This window comes from Schistocerca nitens, chromosome 5, assembly GCF_023898315.1.
Source record: "Schistocerca nitens isolate TAMUIC-IGC-003100 chromosome 5, iqSchNite1.1, whole genome shotgun sequence".
NCBI classification, from domain to species: Eukaryota; Metazoa; Arthropoda; class Insecta; order Orthoptera; family Acrididae; genus Schistocerca; species Schistocerca nitens.
The window spans coordinates 265,455,282-265,471,070 of record NC_064618.1 but is presented as its reverse complement, the minus strand read 5'-3'; positions in this window follow the sequence as shown (position 1 = coordinate 265,471,070).

Sequence of the window (15,789 nt, the reverse complement as noted above, 5' to 3'; positions counted from 1 at the left end):
TAATAAGCATGACATGTAATATCTCAATCGCTATTAAGGACAGAATAAGAAATTCGGAGGCGTTACTTTTCAGCAGCCCTCGTAACTGAACCTAGAGGTGTTCAATTTGGTTCAGGTCAGAACCATGCGCGGGTCAGTCCATTTCAGGATTGTCCACAAACAATTGTCTCTTTGTAGCTGCTTTATGAGACGGTGCATTATCACACTGATTCAAAGAATCATCGTCTCCGAAGTGTTCCTCTACTTTAAGCAATACACAATGTTGTAAGGACGTTGATATTTTTCTACATTCAGCGTTTAGGAAATAACAGTTGTAGGACCACATACTTCCTAATCCCCGTACCGTAACAACGCACCCTCCGTTATTTGCTGTTGGCACTGTACATGATGGCAGGTAACGTTTTCCAGATATTCGTCGAACCGAAACACAAACCGTTTCCTTAGGTTGGCGGAGGATATGACGTGATTGATTACTGCTGTTCACTCATTTCTAATCATAAACTGTCCAGTGGTGTCCTTCTTTACACCTCCTCAAACGTCGCTTAGCATTGATTAAAGAGATACTAGCTTATGAGGAGCTGCTCGACCCCATCTCACTCTTCTGAGTGGTTGGCTGGTTTGGTGCGGCCCCCCATGAATTCCTCCCCTGTGCCAAACTCTTCATCTCAGAGTAGCACTTGCCACCTACGTCCTCAATTCGCTGGATGCATTCAAATCTCTGTTCTCTGCAACAGTTTCTACCCTCTAAACCATACCTTTTAACTCCCTATGGACAATGAAACAGCTAGATGCACTGCTTCTAACACTTGGACTTTCTATGGATTTAGTTGGCTGGTTTCCTTCGATATTTTACAACCATCCTCAGCAATGCTCGACGGTATGTCCGTCAGTGCATGATGCCTGTTTGGTCTTAGTTTATCTGTGGTTATTCCTTTGCTATTCCACTTCACAATCACATAACCACAGCACCAACACTCGACTTACGCAGCCTTAGAAAGGTTGAAAATTTGAAATACCGCTGCGGATTTGTTACTCTGGTGACATCCAATGACAGGTCCGCGTTAGAAATCACTGAGCTCTTCTGGGCAACTCATTCCGCTATTCCTGCTTCTCCAGTGACACTACAGGCATCTCTAACACTGGCGGGTTCACCTATAGTGATATCGTGGTCAATTGCGCTTCACTAGCGCTGTCCGGCCGGCCGCTGTGGTCTCGCGGTTCTAGGCGCGCAGTCCGGAACCGTGCGACTGCTACGGTCGCAGGTTCGAATCCTGCCTCGGGCATGGATGTGTGTGATGTCCTTAGGTTAGTTAGGTTTAAGTAGTTCTAAGTTCTAGGGGACTAATGACCACAGCAGTTGAGTCCCATAGTGCTCAGAGCCATTTGAACCAATTTTTAGCGCTGTCCGGGCAATTTTTGTGAGATACTGTACTTAGTGTTGTGTACGGCTTCATGCATTACTGTAAGGGGAGGTGGGCTGAGTGATGCGGCAGCTGTCGTCTTAGGAAAGCTGAAGGGGCAGAAATGATTGGCTAATAAATTAACATAGTAAACACGCGATGACTCACTACAAATAATACAGCACGAAACTGAGTCCAGCTGTACATTAGCAACAAAGAGACTGTCTGTACTAAACACGAACTGAGGAGTCAGAGCTACGGCTAGGCGATGTCTGCGTAGCTTCACGTAAGCGAACAGGCCCCGAGCGCGAGTGGACGTGTGGCTGCCGCCGGCAGTCTTACATTGCGGCGGCCGAGGGCACTATTAGTCCGGAGCCGGTGGAGATCTGACTCATAAGTGAACCTCCCCATCGCACCCCCTCAGATTTAGTGGTAAGTTGGCCTATTGAACACAGACCAAATAGGAAAACAGGAAGAATGTCAACTGACCTGCGAAAAAAAAGAAGTAAAATAGAAACAATGAACGGTCCAACATTAATGTTGCCACATAGAGGTATGTTATTGAGCGTCGTATCGTGGTCATGCAGTCATGGTGTTAAAGGCGATGGGCGCGGTCCGGGTTCAAAATTTCCTACCGCCCAGATTTTCTTCAGGAAACTATGAACTGTACGACCCGTTATTGACGTGTCTGCTCGCTGTATTCAAATTTGTGAATGTGTCGTGGTGTAATGCCCGTTTGCAACAGCGCCATCTAACGAAGGGATCTCCAGACATACGTACCTTTCATTTGTTCCACACATGTACCAGATGTTATACCTCTTGCATTCCGTTTTGGAAGTTTTGATACATGAGTACCTTAGTGGTGACATAGTTCACAGCCGTTTACTTATTTTCCTTTCTGCGATAAGTCTATGCGCCTTCTACCTGTTCTCACAAGTCACCACAGAATATGAATCATGTGTAAGAATATATTGCCGTCGCAAGTAAATACGATTACTAGTGAGAGGTGGCGAGATGCAGCATAAACTTCTCACAGAAACGAAAACAATAAATAAACAGATGCGATTTATTTTAGAACGAAGGTATTCAAGAGCTAAACGTTTCAGAACTGAACGTAAGACGCAGAACATGTGGTACCTGTGTGAGGTACGTACGTCTGGAGTATAACACTGTGACCGCATGACCACGACACGAATCTCTTTGACGTCGCTCTATCTGGCACACATTAACTGTTTCTATTTTGCTTCTTTTTTCCTTCTTCCTGCTTTCTTGTCTGATCTGTGTTTATTGGCCAGCTTCCCACTAAATCTGAGGGGGTGAGTAGTGAATTTCACTTGTCAATGGACGCACGTCACTAGGTTTGCCCGATCCTGCACAACCACTATCGGCGTCAGACGCAATCTTGCAAATCCGTTGCCAAGTGTGTGGAGGCCGTGGGGTAGTAATAATAGTGTCGTGTGACTATGGCCTCCCGTCCGGCAGACTGTTCGCCGAGTGCAAGTCTTTCGATTTGACGCCACTTCGGTGACTTGCGCGTCGATGTGGATGAAATGATGATGACTAGGACAACAGAACACAGAGTCCCTGAGCGGAGAAAATCTCCAACCCAGACAGGAATCGAACCCGGGCCTTTATGATTGACATTCTGTCACGCTCACCCCTCAGCTACCAGGGACGGACCGTGGGGCGGTATCAGTACGTGATACCACGCTTTGTTTACCTCGCACATATCGCACATAGTGCCTCACTAAGAACATATGGATTCTGGGCAGAACCTCGACGTGGATATCGTCAGACGCCAGGGTAGCGGGCCGCCATGGCCGAGCGGTTCTAGGCGCTTCAGTCCGGAACCGCGCTTCTGCTACGGTCGCAGATTCGAATCCTGCTTCGGGCATGGATGTGTGTGATGACCTTAGGTTAGTTAGGTTTTAGTAGTTCTCAGTATAGGGGACTGATGACCTCAGATGTTAAATCTCATAGTGCTCAGAGCCATTTGAACCTTGGCTTCCTACACCTATATCTCCACTCCGCAAGCCACAGTGCACTGTGTAACGGGGGGTACTTCCAGTAGCACTATCATTTCCCTCTGTCACTGCTCCATTCGCGAATGGCCTCTGGCTAGAAGCCTCTAATTTCTCTGATTTTCTCGTACTCTGAACAGTGGGCAAGCAGCATCCTTTGGAAAGAAGCAGACGTTTTCGAGGCAAAGACGGGGCTCATCGCTGATAAAGCAGCTGGCCGTGGAGGCCCTCGGGGCCGCTCGTAAAACCCGGCAGTGGCCCGGGGGCAGCGTCAGTGGCGTCGGCGGCGGCGGCGGACGATCGGAAGAAGCTCAGCGCCTGGGGCCGGCGGAGGCGGCGGACCCGACACCAGAGCCGCTCGCCGGGTTTTCAGCAGCCGCTGCTGCATAAAACATCCACTTGCGCGTCTCCCTCGGGAAGGAAGCCAGCTCCCTAGGGCGCCGAGTCGCGGCGGAGGCGGCACCGAAATGCGGGCAGGCAAAAAATGCACGCCCCCAGCCTGCGGGGGCGAGTAGCCAAGTGATCCCGCCGCCACTCAAAAACCACGCAGTGGCGGAGTGCCACGAGACTGCGCTGCCCTGCTGTTACCGGCGCTGCATACCGCGTCAGCACGTCACAGGCTGCCAGATCCACGACGGCACCTACAACACTTTCTTCTTCTTTAATAAAGCTGTCATCCACATAAACTTCTAATATTTCATAAACTTTTGTTTGTAGGACATCCACAACTGTTCTTCAACATTTCATGGTAAACAAATCCACCTCTACATCTACATCTACACGAATACTCGGCAAATCGTCGAACCACCTTCACAATAATTCTCTGTTATTCCACTCTCGAACAGAGCTCGGGAAATACGAACACCTACATCTTCCGATGCGAGCTCTCATTTCCCTTATTTTATTATGATCGTTTCTCCCTTTGTATCTCGCCTTAAACAAAATATTTGGAAGTCAACGTTTGTCATGGACAATTTCGTGAAAAGAGCCTGCCGCAACGAGAAACGCTTTTATTTTAATTATTTCCATCCGACATCCTATATCAAGTCCGTTACGATCTTTACCATATTTCGCCATAATGCGAACGTGCTTCCGGCCTTTGAACTTTCTCGAAGTACCACAACGCGCATCGTTACTCCTCAAAATGACCTACAAGAGTGGTGTAGGCAGTCTCTTAAGTGGATCTGTTGCATCTTCCAAGTGTTCTGCCAACGAAATTCAGTCTCTGGTTCGCTTTCCCTACAAAATTTTCTGTATGTTCTTTCCAATTTAGACATTTGTAATTGTAATTCCTAGGTATTTAGTTGAATTTACGACCGTTATATTTGATTAATTTATCGTGTAATCGAAGTTTAGTGGATTCCTTTTGGCTCACACTTTTCATTGGTTCGGATCAATTGCCAACCTTCGCACCACACAGATATTTTTTACAAGTCGTTTTGCAATTGCTTTGATCTTCTCGTGACTTTACTAGCAATAAACAACAGCATCAACTGCAAACAACCTAAGACGGCCGCTCAGATGGTCTCCTAAATCGTTTCTATAGATAAGAAGGAGCAGAAGGCTGTAACAGTACCTTGGGGAACACCAGAAATCATCTCTGTTTTACTCGATGACTTTCCATCAGTTGCCACGAACTATGATCTCTCTGACAGAAAATCGAATTCAGTCGTATAACTCATTTCTATAAGCAAGCAGTTTGACTATAAGCCGCTTGTGAAGTACTGTGTCAGAAGCCCTACGGACAGCTAGAAATACGGAGTCAACTTGAATCAATTGTCGGCACCACTCAACACTTAGCGTGATTAAAGAGCTAGTTATGTTTCACAAGAACGATGTTTTCTGACACCAGTTGAGTGCGCCAGCCGGAGTGGCCGAGCGGTTCTAGGCGCTTCAGTCTGGAGCCGCGCGACCGCTAAGGTCGCATGTTCGAATCCTGCCTCGGGCATGGATGTGTGTGATGTCCTTAGGTTTAAGTAGTTCTAAGTTCTAGGGGACTGATGACCGCTGATGTTAAGTCCCATACTGCTCAGAGCCATTTTTGAACCAGTCGAGTGTATGTCAGCAGACCGTTATCTTCTCGATAACTCACAATGTTAGAGTATATGTTCCTAAATCCTGCTGCATGTCGACGTTAATGATATGGGCCGGTAATTTTGTGGATTTCTCCTATTGCATTTCTTGAATATTGATGTGACGTGCACAACTATCAAGTCTTTATCTAAGGATTTTCGCCAAGCGAGCGGTAGTATATGAGCAAAAATGGCACTAAGCACTATGGGGCTTAACATCTGAGGTCATCAGTCCCCTAGACATAGAACTACTTTGACCTAACTAAACTAAGGACATCACACACATTCATGTCCCAGGCAGGATTCGAACCTGCGGCCGTAGCAGCAGCCCGGTTTCGGACTGAAGCGTTTAGAACCGCTCGGGCACTGCGGCCGGCGGTAGTATATGATAGCTGAGTATGGCGCTGCTGCATCAGCATACACTAAAAGGAACCTAAGTGGCGTACAGTTGGGACCGGAATACATGCTTTTACTAAGCGATGTAAGTTGCAACAGTACACTTAGGTTATGTATTTCTAAGTTACTCATGTTGGCAGCTGTTCTTGATTCGATATCTGGAATGTTCACTTCGTTTTCTTTGGTGAAGAAATTTCCAAAGGCTGTGTTTCGTAACTCTGCTTTAGCAGCACTGCTTCGATAAAATTTCCATTACTATCGCGCAGAGAAGGCACTGATTGTGTGTTGCGGCTAGCATACTTCGTGTACGATAAGAATTTCTTTGGATTTTCTGCCAGGATTCGAGACAAAGTTTCGTTGTGGAAACCATTATAAGCATCTCTTATTTACGTCCGCGCTAAATTTCGAGCTTTTGTAAAAGAATGCCAGTATTAGGGTTTCTGTTCTCGTTTTATTTCGGCGTTCTTTTTTTGTTGTTACTGCAACGATGGTCTGACCTGTTTTGTGTACCATATCGAATAAGCTCCGTCGTTTGTTAAATTATTTGCTACTAATATCTAAATATCTTTCGATACTATTTCTTTGAATTCAAGCTAGATCTAGTCTACACTCGCATTGTTAAATTGGAAGGAGTGGAGATTGTCCCTCAGAAAGGCATAAAGCGAGTTTTTAATCTGCTTTTTTGAATATGTACAATTTTTGTTTATTTTTGGAGGAACTGGGAGCTACAGTATTCAGCCTCGCTACGACAACCCTTCATTCACTACTCCCTGTATCTGTTTTGATACTCTCTATTAGCTGAGGATTGTATTAAGATCTCAAATGTATTTTCACAACCGTTTACTCCTATAGTCGGCTCAAGAACTAATTTTTCTAAATAATTTTAAGAGAATGCGTTTAGCAAAATTTTGGATGATGTTTTATGCGTACCTCCGCATTTAAACACGTATTTTCGCCAACACATGTATTTTCGCCAACATATAGAGTGTAATCCCCTCTTCCCCCCTCAAGAACCATGGACCTTGTCATTTGCGGAGAGGCTTGCATGTCTCAGCGATACCGATAGCTGTACCGTAGGTGCAACCACAACGGAGGCGTACGTGTTGAGAGGCCTCACAAACGTGTGCTTTCTGAAAAGGAGCAGCAGCCTTTTCAGAAGTTGCAGGGGAACAGTCTGGATCATTTACTAGACTGATCTAGTAACATAACGGCTTCGTTGTGCTGGTACTGCGACCAGCTGAAAGCAAGGGAAACTACAGCCGTAATTTTCCCCGAGGGCATGCCGTTACATGATGATGGGATCCTCTTGGGTAAAATATTCTGTAATGAAACTAGTCCCCCATCCGGATCTCTGAACGGCGACTACTCAGGAGGACGTCTTTATCAGGAGAAACAAAACTAGCGTTCTACGGATGGGAGAGTGAATGTCAGATCCCTTAATCGGGCAGGCAGGCTAGAAAATTTACAAAGGCAAATGGATAGGTTAAAGTTAGTGAAACTCGGTGGGAAGTGGAACAGGATTTCTGGTCAGGTGAATACAGGGTTATAAATATAACATCAAATCGGCGTAATTCACGAGTAGGTTTAATAATGATTTAAAAAAATAGAAACGCGTTTAAGCTACAACGAACAGCATAGTGAACGCATTATTGTATGCAAGGTAGACACGAAGCACACATCTACCAAAGTAGAGGAAATTTATACGCCAATTAGCTCTGCAGCTGATGAAGAGATTGAAGAAGTATATGATGAGATAAAAGAAGTTATTCAGATAGTTAAGGGAGATGTAACTTCAATAGTCATGTGGGACGGGAATTCGATACTAGGAAAAGGAAGAGAAGGAAAAGTCGTAGTTGAATATGGACTGGAGAAAGGAATGAAAGAGGAAGCCACCTGGCAGAATTTTGCTCAAAGTATAATTTAATTATAGCTAACACATCGATTAGAATCAAGAAAGAAGGTTATATACGTGAGGTTTCAGATTGATTATATAATGGTTAGGAAAGAGATTTAGGAACTCGGTTTTAAATTGTAAGACATTTACAGGGGCAGATATGGACTCTGACCACGATTTATTGCTTATGAACTGTAGGTTACACCTGTAGAGACTGCTAAAAGGTAGGAATTTAAGGATACTGGACCAGGATAAACTCAAAGAACCAGAAGTTGTAGAAAGTTTCATAGGGAGCATTAGCGAAGGATTGAGAAGAACAGGGCAAAGGAGCACAGTAAAAGAAGAATGAGTACCTTTGAGAGATGAAATACTGAAGGCTGCAGAGGATCAAGAAGATAAAAAGAAGAGGGCTAGTAGAAATCATTGGGTAACACAAGACATACAGCATATAAGTGATGAAAGGAGAAAATGCGGTAAATCAAGCAGGCAAACAGGAATACAAACATCTAAAAAATGAGATCTTCGGGAAACGAAAATGTAAGCATGTAAAGGCATAAACTACTAGTGGTAAGATCGATGCCGCCCCCAGGAAAATTAAAAGAGACATTTGGAGGAAAGAGAACCCCCTATATGAATATCAAGAAATGGTTCAAATGGCTCTGAGCACTATGTGACTTAGCATCTGAGGTTATTAGTGCCTTAGACTTAGAACTACTTAAACCTAACTAACCTAAGGACATCACACACATCCATGGACGAGGCAGGATTCGAACCTGCAACCATAGCAGCAGCGCGGTTCCAGACTGAAGCACCTAAAACCGCTCGCCACAGCAGCCGGGTATAAGATGTTATCTGAGGCATTATTGAACAGAGCCGAACCTCAAATGGACCCAAAATTAGAGATTATCAGGATGGTTTTAGAAATGGACGTTCGTGTGCTCTACAGTCATTATTAAGTCAAATTAAACTAGCAAATAAAACGTACGTAGTTACCTTCGTTGACTTCAAGGAAGCATACGATTCAATCAACAGACATACTCTCATGAGAATTTTGCAGGAAATGGGCCTGGATCAGAAAACCCACAGCCTTATCCAAAAGACTCTGAGTAACACTGGATCACGATCACTAGATCACTTTCAGAAAGCTTTGAGATATGGACAGGAGTTAGACAGGGAGATGGACTTTCACTCTTCTCTTTAACTGTGAACTGGACAAGGTGGTCAGAGAGTGGCGGAAAGAAATGGAAGTACAAAATATACCGAGCGGTATTTACCCGGAACACAAACGCAAGGGACTAGCAGTAGACTGTTTACCTTAGGCAGATGATCTGGCACTTATAACAAGCTCATTGGAAGTAGCAGTAAAGCAGCTCAATATGCTAAAACTCCAGGCTGCCAAGGTAGGACTTCAATTATCAGTAGAAAAGACAAAATACCTCACCAACATCAGTGATACTCCCAGTGAACTACAGCTCGAACAAGGTCAAATTAAGTAAGTTGACAAAGTCTCTAGGAGAATGGTTGGAACCTCATCTATCAGAAGGAACAGCACTAACAACTCGGATTAATAGGTTACAATTAGCATATCGATTAACCAAGACAATCTATAATAAGAAATGCCTACCTCGCATTTTCAAACTAAAACACTATCAAACAGTTATCCGCCCTGAATCCCTATATGCCTCAGAATAATTGAATCTGAACAGAAAAGACTTGATAGATAATCTAGAGATTCAGGAGAGGAAGATCCTGAGAAAAATTCTGGGACCGATCAAAGCAGATGGTGAGTACAGAAGACAATCAAACCAGGAGCCATACAATCATACTGCGAAAATCACAGATGCAGCCAGGAAGAGACGTCTCGCTTTCTACAGACATATCACAAGGATGGACCAAACAAGACTGACCAACCGACTTCTCAACTACTGGAAGAGCGGGTAGACCGTGACATCATGGCTGATAGAAGTCAAGAACCACATCCAGGAACTAATCATAACTGGAAGTGACGTTAGAAACCGAGCACTTCTCAGAAGGATACTAAAAGAAAAGAGGTTTCAGGAGAGATTATCCCGTAAAAGGACTGGTGCCCTTTGGACAAAGGAAAGAACGGAGGAACATTGTCAGAAAATGTGGGGTTACTTGGCAAACATCAAGTCACTCTCCAGGCTGAAAAGTTGAATATCATGGTCATCAGCTGGCCCATACGAAAGAAGAAGAAGAAGAAGAGACAGTAGATTCAGTTTGACTCAATAGTTTCACCAGAAGTTTCATCTGGCGGTAAAGAGCAGAAGTTTCACTCAGTAGCAACAGGTGCACTCATCAGTTTTAGTAAACACTAAGAAGTTTCACCTACTCAGTTACTTTAGTGGACACACACAAAGAAGTTTCACCTGTTGACCCTTAACCGAGGATACTTCACTGGAATCTTTTGAGTTTTCTTGTAGTTTGAATAATTAGCGCATGATTAGAAATTAGTTATTGTTTACTGCTATCTCGTAATTGTTTGTATGAAATTTGCCTTGTAGTTGTAGTTTCTTATTGTTGTATTTTATTGTCATGAGCGAAGTAGTTGTGGCATGCATGTGTATTGGCACTAGGTACCTCGCTGTAGCTTTTGTAACTAATTAGATATTGATTATTTTCAGAGCTATTTTAGTGTTTCTTCCTATTTTTGCTTTTCAAATTTTTTTGTGTGTTATTGTGTGAAACACTGTGATAATCACGGCGAGTGCAAAGCAAAATGAGAAAGGACAGTAACGACGAGCGTAGCTTCTTAGCACCATGTACTAACGAATTGACATACATATGTCCAAGACAGAAATTTGGTAATAGTGCATAGGGACATGGACGACGCAGTAGCCGGCCGGGGTGGCCAAGCGGTTCTAGGTGCTACAGTCCGGAACCGCGCGACCGCTACGGTCGCAGGTTCGAATCCTGCCTCGGGCATGGATGTGTGTGATGTCCTTAGGTTAGTTAGGTTTAAGTAGTTCTAAGTTCTAGGTCACTGATGACCTCAGAAGTTAAGTCCCATAGTGCTCAGAGCCATTTGAACCATTTGAACCAGGCGGTAAATAACGGGGTAGAAACTGAAATAATCAGTGAACAGGAAAATATTCTTTTATCGATCGGTCGGTAACAGTTCACCTCAGGAATGCGAAATAACAGACAAAATCTTGCAAATACCTTAGATTCAACAAAGACAGCAATAACTTCAAAAGTTAGACATAATTGACGAAATTAAACAAACACTTGAACAAACACGTGAAGATTTAACCGCGGACACTCAAAATCGAATCGAAGTATCAAAAAATTTCTGCAAATATAAAAACAGTTCACCTCAGCAATGCGAAATAACGGAACAATATCTTGCAAATACCTTAGATTCAACAAAGACAGCAACAACTTCAAAAGTTAGACATAATTGACGAAATTAAACAAACACTTGAACAAACACGTGAAGATTTAACCGCGGACACTCAAAATCGAATCGAAGTACCAAAAAATTTCTGCAAATATAAAAACATAAATTTGTTAGCATTTTCAGTCTATTTTTTCGCGACACGAAGACACGTTACAGCATCATGAAACTTCAGATCATTGTACACGAAAATCATGACACCTTGCAGGCTAAAACTGATTCCGTTTCATCTACCGATACGGTCGCGCAACTTGTAAAAAATCAGGAAAACTTACACAGTAGATACGATTACGACACAAATGGACACTAAAACTTGTTTCAGAAGAACACACGGAGGAAATCAGCACATTATCGGAAAAAGTAGCTGAACTTTCGGGTCAGTTAACAAATTTATCTACGAAGGTAGGTGATGATTTGAATGATACACGACCGGTAGCCTTTACTGACGCAGAAAGAAATAAACGAAATTTGTCAAATGTCCAAACCATAGCTAAAGCTTCCAATTCACTGAAGGAATAATTTATCTCAGATTTTGTTAGCACGCCGCTAGCAAAAGCGATGGTATTCTGAACAGTAATGTCATTTTCTATAGCTTCTTGAAACTATTGGGCACCCAAGACCAACTTTAGAAGAATCCGTGCTAATACAGAAATCTTGTGACAGATCTCGGTGAGCTAAGATTGGCGCGTTAAGTTGTGTTTCTTTCGAAGAATCAAATTCCAACTGTGCCTGTTCGCCTCAGTTCCAAATAGTGTTTTTGCCTGTGTGAGACCAAAGTTTAGGATTTTCTAGAATTTGCATATTCAGAAAACGATTGTAGAAATTCATGAGACTTAGAAAACTGGGAACCTGTCTTTTTTGGATGGAACAGGAATGGCTCTGGTTGCTTCTAACTTTTCAGGATCCAGCTGAATCCCCTCAGAGGAAATAATGTGACCCAAAAACGTCACCTATCTCCTACCGAATTCAGATTTTTCCAGGTTAACTGTAATTCCAGACTCAGTAAAAATACGTAACCAACTGCTGAATATACGATTACGTTGTTCCCAAGAGGTTTCTGCTATTAAAAAATCGTCCACATATGGTGTGACGTGTCGTTTTAAGAAATCAGGTAATATGAAATTTAGAACACGAATAAATGCTGCCGAAGAAATGTTCAAAAAAAAAGCAAGTTTCCTAAATTGATAGCAAAGGCCAAAACAAAGAAAGATCGTACATTTTCTACATTCTGGATGAAGTTCAATTTGATAAAACTGGATCTGAGATCAATATAAGACTACACTTTTACGCCACTGAAATTCTGAAGACGTTCTTCCAACGTTTGCGGGCTGTCTGTTTCAGGAATGATTATGATTTTTATTTCTCTGGAATCTAAGACAAGCCTGAGGGATCCGTTTTTCTTCTCAACAACATATAATGGATTATTGTGTGAGCTTACCTCTGGTTCAAAAATGCTCTCGTCACACATATATTGTGTTTCCGATCTAACACGGTCCCTATAATGTGCCGGTATTACATGTGGTCTGACGCAAAATTTAGTATGCTCGCAAACACGAAATTTTTATTGAAATCCTTTAATTGTTCCTGCTTTGTGAGGAAAAACTTTGGAATGTGCTTGTAAGACATCAAAAAGTCCTGACTATCTGTTTCATTACAGTTCTCAATAATTTTAATTTCTTACTGAATTAAAACGTTTGTTTCTAATACGTCAGCAATATCATCCCTGTCAGTACTTTCAAAGTGATTATCAATGTCAAGTTCGTCATTTGGTGAACTGCAAGAGCTTTGAGCGGTGTATATTGTATGTGACCATGACGTAATCCTCAGCTGGACTGGGCTGCCCTCTGGCCTATGGGAAATACCCACTGTTGTGTTGCCTTTCAACTTTAATGGTGTCACTTCAGCCACTTTAAAGCTCACTACACTCCTACAAGTGCTCATATAGCTGTAGAAAAGACAGGCCTTTGAACTCGCTATTAACATTTCTTTGCAGAACACACCACAAACACGACATACACTATTACTGGTAAACATATGATTACACATTGTACTTTGTACTTTCTGGTACTTATTGAAATGCATATCAATTGATGAGAAATATTCTTACATTTATACACCTGATTATGACAAGTGTCTTTCTATGAGAGTTGAGATAATTTCTACTGACTTATGAAATGCCACATGGCAGATGAATGATGATTTTATGTTTTGCTTTGTACATAATTGCTTATTTTGTTTTATATCTGGTTTCTAGCTGCGTTGCACAATTGGTTTTATAAAATAAAATTCAGTGTTAACACATTGTGACAACAGATCTATTAAATAACGATCTTGTGATCTGAGTTCTTAAAGACTGGAGCACTTGGAAAGGAAAGAACAATGAGAAGGAGAAGGGACTAGTAACAGGAACTGCATACATAGTTTTCTTTTCAAGGACTTGGTAATTTTTTGATAGAATAAGTTGTTGTGGTGCACCACTTTAGTGTTAAGATGTGACATAGAATCATTGCATTTCACATAGGAGATAGATCTTGTTCCTTGTGCTGGCACTTTTCTTAGATTTATTGATCACATATACACACATGCTATTGTAAGCTTACACATATATTTCCCCCGTCTGCATTGCTGTCCTTACTGTTATATTTTCTCTGCTGGTGCTTTCTCATGTTTAGGTATAAGTTATTGCATTTTTTGCTGCTATTTGTTGGACAATGTCTTACTGAATTTTGCTTTGTGTTAATGTGATAATCCAGTTTTACCAGTGATTTGTTTTTCTTGTTTGTTGCATATTGCATTATATTAGTTGTAATGTTGCATTTGCTTTGCTAATTTAGGTATGCTGCTGTTTGCTTTGCCACTGTGCATTTTTAACATTGTGTTAACGTTTTGTGCTGCTGCATTGCCTCATTCACTAGTTTATGTATCTAAACTCAGAAGATTTAAGTAAGCTTAAGAGGGAGTATGCTATATAAGAAAATGCATTGAGAAGCTATAAGAGAAAGATCTGGCCAGAAAAGTATCGTATAGTGAGAAATAATTATTTTAAAATAGGGTACGAACAGATATAAGTAGGATATAGTGACAACAAATTTAGGTAGGATTATCTTGGAAACGAATTATGAGGTAAGAAATATATGAAAGTATGAATACAGATGGATAGCATTTTTTGTGAAAACAAACGTTGAAGTCAGAGAGGTCTGCGAGAATTAAATGAAGTTTTAGTAGGAAATGAAGTATTTATGGTTGAAAGTTAGGCAAATGAACTTAAAGTATGTATAAAATGTTCTCCACAAGTACTGCAGTATCAAATGTTATACTTACACTTTGATATTTACACTTGAAAACCAATCCTGTCCTTTCTATTTGTGTTATTCCACTATGTTTATGTGTATCCTTGTGTCTCTGTGTTCTTTCCATCTCTTTGTGTTTACCTGATAAGATTAATTTAGTAGAATTTTTTTCCTTCTAATACTAGAATGCATTCACTATTATGAGGAATCTTATCTCTGTTTTTGTACCATGTTCTTTATGTTAGGCAAATGTTTAAATATTATCTATTCTGTTATGCTTCTACTGCTGTTCTCATTATTCTTTTATTTACTTATGTCATAATTCCTGAAATACTCATATACATTTTTATTTTTATCCTTTTTGTAAAGCCTGTATTACTAAAAATGTTATTTGTGTTATCATGTCCTTTACTATAATGATGTTTTCTTTACATTTGTAACTGAATTTGTATACTGTTAAATTGTAATTGTATAGACACAAATTCTTCAAGCCAGGTAAATAGTAGCGATTCATTTTACTGCACGCATTTGTCTGTCATACTATCGGTATCAGATCTCAGAGATTACATGATTGTGTTAGTGCTTGCACGTGTGTTGATAATTCAGGAGGGGACTGGCTAACAGCATTGCTGGTTGTAAGGATACTGAAAAAGAAAATTGTGAGTGCACAACTGATGGATTATGTATCAATACTGACTACACAATAGTGGTTCATGGACTTGCTATATTATCTTCAAGACTCTCCAGTTGTCATTGTGCACCTGCATAGTGACAATGGATGGCTGCTGGCCGTCTCTACAGTGATAACAGTGGGTCTGCACCTTTGGTAGTCCACTACTATCATAATCTCTACAAGGACTAGTGTATGTTTGCTCTGTGGTGACCCAGCAATTCTACCAATGTTCTTCAAGACTTCGACTGATACTGCTGTTGGTCTGCTCTGTTGTAGCCCATCACCAATCTTACGATATCAGCTGAAATCTTCATGTCAAGAGTCAGCATTGTGTTTCTGTGTGAAAGACAACACCACTTCTTCAAGACTGCATCGTTGTCCACTGCTTACCTGTGAATTATTATTTACTGCTCAGACTTTGTGCATAAAACTGGCATAGACTTCTATTGTATTATTAGAACTGTCGTTAGGGACTTCGTAGAGAAGTTTTACTTTATTGAGCAACAGCATATTACTTAACCTTTTTGTGCATCTTATCCACTTGATATTGTTAAAATAAAAATTTTTAACAACTTAATGTTGACCACTGCCTGAAACACTTTGAAAAATTTTTGGGGGGAGCGTG